This window comes from Rhagoletis pomonella, unplaced genomic scaffold, assembly GCF_013731165.1.
Source record: "Rhagoletis pomonella isolate Grant_MI unplaced genomic scaffold, Rhpom_1.0 Rhpom_scaffold_00001, whole genome shotgun sequence".
NCBI classification, from domain to species: Eukaryota; Metazoa; Arthropoda; class Insecta; order Diptera; family Tephritidae; genus Rhagoletis; species Rhagoletis pomonella.
Window position 1 is genome coordinate 72,702,067 of NW_023458555.1, and position 7,951 is coordinate 72,710,017.

Here is a 7,951-nt window from a genome sequence, read left to right on the forward strand (position 1 = left end):
TCCAATCGCTAACAATTTTCATTCACTAATCGTACAATAAAAATAAACTTGTAATTTTTGCTTCAAGCAATATGCAATAAAATTTAAGGAGGGCACCTTAAATCAAAGGTGGACAGGAGATAAGAGTTTCTCCAAGATTAATTTATAATTTTATTATATTTTTTTGCGCGAAGTTTGCCAGACATTTGTTGGCATTTTGCATCAAAATCGCGAAATTTGTTTTTTCTACAATCCGACGTTGGAGGAATATCTGCAATCCTGTCAATTTTACGCGGTGTGATGCTCCCAGGGATCTGCATTGAATTCAGATTGGAAATCGATCATTTTCTATATCCCCTTTGAAAACTTCCAAAAAGTTTTGATGGCAAGTTGCAAAATGGCGTTGTAAGTAATATTTCGTCATTCGTTTAATAATTACATAGCACAACATACACTAGGTACGCTTTGCAAAAAAGATCTCGCGCTTCCAGACTTTAATGAACGCCATGTGTTGTTTTTCAAAATATTTCGTTTTCACTTTCAGTAAATACGAATATTAAACCAATTTATAATACAAATTTTTTTCAGTGCTGACATATTTTTTATTATTTTTTCATTCTATAATTGCTTGTGTAAATTTGTACATTTTACTGGAGTACCTTAGCTTCATATGCGAGGGCGTTTGCTTTGCCCTTCCATATGAAACTCATGCACTTTCATATGAATTGTGTTTATATGTCAGGGCATACAGGAGGGCGATACATTTCTTTTTTATATTTAAAGAGTAAATTTGTATATGTGCCTATACTTCAGGGAAAAACAAAAACAAATGTGCAATGTACAAGTGCTTATGGAGTGAGATCATATCTCAACAAACAACACCAGAATATAAAATTCAACATGGAAATGGAAGAGGAAAGAAAGATTACTTATCTGGATTTAACATTTAAAATAAACGATACCACTAACAAGATAGAGTTCGAAATATACAGAAAACCAACAGCCACAGACACAATTATACACAATAGCTCAAACCACACACAGCAACACAAAAATTCAGCATTTAGACAACTAATAACGAGGCTTGAAAGGATCCCTCTAACAGAAGAAGACTACAAGAAGGAACTGGATACAATATACGCCATTGCGGAAAATAACGGATATAGGAGAGGCCTGGTGGAAAAGTTAAGAAAGGACACAAAATCGAAAAAGACTAGCAAAGAGGAAAACAATAAAAAAAACATGGGCAGTTCTAACTTACACAGGAAAGACATCTTACAAACTTGCCAAATTATTTCGTAGTACGACATTCAGACATCATTTAAAACAAGGAATACAGTGGGAACTATATTGAAAGAGAAAATTAGCGAGGAAGACCCGCTAGATAAACAGGGTGTTTACAAGTTAACCTGCGAGTGCCGACACAGTTACATAGGACAAACAGGGCGAAATATAAGAACAAGGTATCGCGAACACATAAGGGATTATAATAAGAAAAAACGAAAACCAGAGGCTGCAACAGAATCGAACTTCGCGAATCACATGATCAAAAATAAATGCACACCAATGAAGATTGGACAAACAACAGAACTTCTCCGTGTACAACATAAAGGACAAAGATTGAATATATTAGAAAATATGGAAATATATAAACAGAAGAACTTCAAAGGACAAATAATAAATGAGCAAATAAATACTGTATCGGACGTACTGTTTGAACCTCTAAAACTACTGTACGAGGTGAAAAATTACAACAACAAAATATTAAGGACAGACATGGAAGGGAATACACCAACTGCAAAAACAAAGAGGGTAAAAATCACGGACTTCTACCTGCCATCAAAAACGAGCCAAAACAATTAATCTACCTATTGAGCACCGCAAACACTGCAAAACTAAAAAGACGTACCTAACAAAAGAAAGAGGAAGTTTACAAGGAGTATAAATACGAGCAACCAACAAAAATTATGCAGAACGAAAAATGACACTGAAGATGGCACAACGCCGAAACCGGTTTGTCTCCAAACCAAATTTGACAAGGGATGATGGAAATTCGTTCCAAAAAAAACAAATTAACTACGTATAACAATTCATTTTACTGTACAGAGTTACACAGATGTTTGTCTCCCCAGCAAACAACACGATTACCACAGAAACGAAAGTGGAAACGAGCTAGGCGATGGCAATCGCTTACCCTTTCGCTTCAGAAGGCATTATTTTAACATGGGCATGTCGTTGGCCGTAAGCCCTTACCCGCAGCATTACCTTCGAACGAAGGGAGAATGCATGGATAAAAAGAATCCAGAGAAGCGAACAAGGAATGCCTTGCAGAGAAACTAATGTAGAATGCCTAGATAAGTGAATACTTATTTATATTAAATTGAAAACAGAAAATACAGATTGTCTTTAAAGATTTAAATTTTTATAAATCAGTTTTTATACATACATATGTATGTATTTAGGTATTTAGATTTTACTTAAAAATGGGGATATACATACGTGCATATTTAATTAAGGTTAAAATTGTATTTCCCCACTCTTGTACTTCACTTCATTGACTGACTTCAACTTCGCTGCAAATTGAACAAAGCAAAACATGATTTTTATGCGAGACAAATTTCCACAGAAAGTAACGGTGGAAAAATAATTTTTGGATATTCATTCTATTTTTCAGCTGACTACGATGCAGCATTCTACTTTGCATTCCTCGAAGTGAAGCAAAGAAGCGAAATAAAAAATTTTGTAAGACATTCTACTTTGCATTCACTTAAATGAAGCAAAGAAGCGAAACAAATAAAATATTGTAGGACATTCTACTTTGCATTCCCCGAAGTGAAGCAAAGAAGCGAATTTTAAAAAAATATTATAGGACATTCTACTTTGCATTCCCCGAAATGAAATAAAGAACCGAAATAAATAAAATATTGTAGGACATTCTATTTGCATTACCAGCAATGCCTAAAAGAAGCGAAAAAATTCGAAGGCATTATAATGCTATGCCTTCTAGAACATGTTACCACTAAAAGCGATTACCGATTTTTTTGCTGGGTCTTTACACATACATATTATTATTATTATTACGTCGGGATACACGCGCTGCGACCTATGAAGATCTATTGTGCTTAACCCTAATTGTAATCACTCCAACCTTATTCTCTTTAAGAAGTTAGGCCCTTTGGAGGGCGCCATGTTTAAAATTTTAGATGAAGAGGACAATCGTACCCCAAAGTGCATCAGTCTGCATTTTATGATAAGTGGGCTCCACGCTTTGCGAGACAGTCAGCTTTCGTTGCCTTCAAACCCTTCATGTCCCGGAACCCACCACAGTGTTAAGTTATTGTGAGCTGCCAAGTCGTTCAAAAAAGTTTTACAGCTTTCCACAAGCGTGCCATTTTAAAGGCGTCTAAGGCCTTTAACCTGCCTGACTATCCGACATAATATTTAATTTGGCCCCATTTTTCCTTCTACACAGACTTCGATTACCAAGACTTTCGCCTGGAATATAGTTGGGTATGTGTAAAGTGGCAGACTTTCTGGAATTTTGGTCCAAATACGCCTGTCCAAGTGCTCTTGTCGTCCATCTTTGATCCGTCGGTATACCATGCTTGGGACCTTTCGTCAATCATAGTTATAATCACTTCACAGCAGCCCCTTTCACGAGTTCTAACCTTGTGGGGTTTGTAGAAGGATAGCTCGGGATTATCCAGGAATGGCTTTAGAACCTCCAACTTGCTGATCATATTGGGCAGTCTTGGGCGCTCTAGAAAACAGAATAGACGAAGGAGGAACACCTGCAAAGAGACCAAGGGCATCCTTTGGGCAGGTGCCCATAGCTCCTGTAATGGCCACGCGGACTAGTCGGTGTAGTTTGCTAAAGGTGGAGCCCGGAAAATATGAATGACTGAATAGTATTTATTATTTTTGTGAAGACAAACCCTACTTCGAGAATGCGCAATTTCTCTAAGAATTAAAATTTATAGATGCGTATAAATTTTCTCAATGCTGATTCTGAATGAAGAAAACTTATAGAGATCTAAAAGCGTAAATTTGTAGAAGATTTGTTCTAATCATGTAATACAAAAAAGAAAACTGGATAAAAAAGAGTCCTATAAAAATGTGTCTACACGCAGAGCCTTATAAACCTATTTTATAATATACGTTCTTTATTAAGAGCATTATAAAACCCTTATAAGAGTACAGTCAACAAGTAGAGTCTTACAAAACCTTTACAAAACCGATTGGTCTTCACACATAGACAAGAAATCTATAACGGTAAGAATGGCTCTAACAGTGGTTATGGGCCCAGAGTGCCTAATTTGAATTCGCGACAATGACGAGATCACTAGCTAATATTGAAAACCTGAACTCGGAGAATTACGCGACGTGGTCTATCCAAGTAAAACGTTTATTGATTGCCCTAGATTTGTGGCACGTGGTCGTGGATACTGTTCCCGAGGAACCGGTAGCTAAATTGGCGTGGACTACTGCCGATCAAAATGCTTTCGCTACGCTATCTTTATGTGTAAAGACAAGCTCATTGAAAAACAAAAAAATTTCAGGTAAAAGTGTCACCGTTTTTAAAATATTTACATTTTTTCGAATTAAAAAAAATCGTGCTTTTCATGTGTTTTCTTTAACTGCAACTACAAACCGGACAATACTTAAAAAAAGTTTTTATGTAAAATACTTCCAGATAGTTGCCTCTCCGTACTCAAATGCAATGTAGTTAAAATATATTAAGGAACCATCATAAAATTAGGACTATTTATGGATTTTTAACTTTTTGATATTTTCTTCCCCAACTTTGATTATCTGGGGTGAAAAAAAATGTACTGAGCTATAACTTTACATTACATAAAAAATTGCTCATTTAATAAAGATTTCAGAAAGGTGCCACACTTACTGTTTTGAATAGAAAAAAAAAGTTATAGCCGCTTTTGTGCGTAAAGGACTGACACTGAATTTGTTCTTGTTACCGTCAAATGACATGCTAAATAGTACAAAGGTACATAATTACTTGCTTCTGATATTATTTTATGTTACCGTAATTCGGACTAGAGTCTATAACAAGGGCTATATCTATCAATATTTTGTGTGAAGGGTGGGTTCACGTGAAATAAGATATACATGAGTTGTTTGAAGAAAAATTTATTCATTTATTGATAAAATATGCTCAAATTGGCGACCTTCTACTCTAATACAAGCTCGGCACCTTTTAGGAAAAGACGCTTTTAGAGATCTTAAACTCAATCGGGCTATCTCAGCAGCAGCTCCATTTATTTGTTCCCGCAAATGCTCTTCGTTTTGAATTGTTTTTGAATAAATTTTGTGCTTAAGATAGCTCCAGTAGAAAAAATCTAATGGATTCAGGTCTGGCGATCGGGCGGGCCACGTGATTGGCCCGTATCGTTCAATCCATCGGCGAGGATAAGTTTCGTCTAAATGAGCTCTTACTTCACGCCCGTAGTGAGCAGGGCACCCGTCATTTTGCAGCCATAGTCTTCGCCGCAGGTTTAAGGGTACATCTTCCAAAAGAGTTGGAAGCCGTTCCTGAAGGAACTCTAAATAACTGTGAGAGTTGAGAGTTGGCGGCAGTTCCACAGGTCCCAATATCTGACAATTAAAAATACCGCACCATAAATTTACTTTGTACCGGTACTGAGAACGATCTTCTCTCATTTCGTGAGGATTGTCTATCTGCCAACTGTCAAGGTTATGTAAATTAAAATAACCATCACGTTTGTATGATGATTCATCGCTCCAAATTATTTTATTAAAAAGTTGGGGTCTAATTCATGCATTCGCAACATTTCACGGCAAAATCTAACCCTCGACTGGTAATCTCTTTCTTGTTGAGCCTGAACACGTTGAATGTGGTAGGGTAGGTAGGTCTTTTAAAGCTTTGTGAACTGTAGTTTTTGGTATTCCCGTCCGTCTTTCCATCATTCTCACTGAACACAACTTCAACATCTACCGTTGCAGGACGTCCTGTTTCGCCGCCACGCCTTCCAGGTATGCGACCTTAAAAAAGTGAAAAATGATAGTTAACAACCAAGCAAACAAGAAAGGTGTAAAAATCACTTACCTTCATATATTTCTCTACGGGTCCGGGCGAATACTTCACGACCCGGATGCCGACGATTGGGGTATCGCTCTGCAAAGAGTCTTTGAGCAGCTCTGGCATTACAGCAAGCTTCACCGTAAATTAGGTGAATATCCGCATATTCATACTGCGTGTTCTCTGTCATAGTATTAATAACACATTGTTCGAAGGGTCCAATTTCACAAAATCCACTTTCACTAATTCCTGTAAGTAACACAAAATAATGTCAGGAGCAGGTAATAATGTACCTTTGTACTATTTAGCATGTCATTTGACGGTAACAAGAGCAAATTCAATTTAAATCTATTAAATACATTCTAGCGTGTCTCAGTCCTTTACCCACAAAAGCGGCTATAACTTTTTTTTCTATTCGAAACAGTAAGTGTGGCACCTTTCTGAAATCTTTATGAAATGAATTTTTTTTTTCACCCGAGATAGTCAAAGTAGGGGAAGAAAATATCAAAAAGTTAAAAATCCAGAAATAGTCCTAATTTTATGATGGTTCCTTAATATATTTTAACTACATTGCATTTGAGTATGGAGTGGCAACTATCTGGAAGTATTTTACATAAAAAATTTACTAAGTATTGCCCGGTTTGTAGTTGCAGTTAAAGAAAACACATGAAAAGGCACGATTTTTTTTAAATTCGAAAAAAATGTAAATATTTCAAAAACGGTGACACTTTTACTTGAAAATTTTTTGCTTATCAGTGAGCCCACCCTCCCACCTACCTTCCCCTAAAGTTTGGCACGTTACTTCTGGGACACCCTGTATAATATTGCTGCAACTATATCAGTGCTCAATATTTTTTAAACTACTAAATATACGTTCTACTGAAGCATTAGCTATGTTAGAAATGTAGATAAAATATTTTTTTTTGAATAGGGAAACTTTAATGAACCTGAAGAATATTTTAATTCAAAAACTTTTCCCTATAATTTTCTAGATCTAGTGAAGAATCAATGTGAATATCCTTATGATCGAACAATGCGTGTTCTCTCCGTTTGTTACCGAGATTTTGCAAGTTCAAAATAATGTCAAAATATTAGCGATAACATTTTGAATATTTAGCAGCAAGTGCAGATGTGCTTGACAAACCAAGCGAAATAATCCTTTGTTTAAAGGTATGAAATAATGTTGTGTATGGGGGTGTTTGAAGGTTTGACGAGCCGTTTGAGGGAAATGTGAACAAAACTCTTAATTTTTTGATTTTCTGGACGCCATGCTGACGTTTGATCAAACCCCTTAAGTTGTGTATGATAAAATCGCCGCATTCGCAACGGAATTTTTACCGAATGAGGACGCAAGAGAAAAATCGAAGAAAACCAAACCCTTTTACATTGTGAACCGGAAGAAAACCAAAACTTTTTGCTTGAACGAGTCATGTTTGCATAGTTTATGACGAGATGGGAAAAGTAGGTTTGAAGAGTGTTTGACAAGCTGCTTGTGTTGTGTATTTCGCTCTTTATAAAACTTCAGAAAGCTTTTTGTTCAAAAATTTTAAGAGCGACTTAAGAACTCTGTTGTGTAAAACATGGTTGCATTTGTTATCTGCAAATATATTGAGAGAAAATTCCTCAAAATAAAAATCCTTTAAAAATACTCAAGCGCACCCAAAATTCCTCACGTTTTGAGGAATTACGCACAAAGTGGCAACACTGGGCGGCCGTCTGAAGTGTCAGCGCACTAACTCAGCACAATAGCGCAGTATACTGATTTGAAAATGGCGCCATCTGAGTGTAATCACAGGACGATGAAGTCATCTCTATTATTTCTTTAATTTTCGTCGCTGAAAAACGCTTGCACCGCCCACCGAATTTAATTGAATAAATGTAGTAAATGCCACGAAAATCTCGTCATTCTTAGGT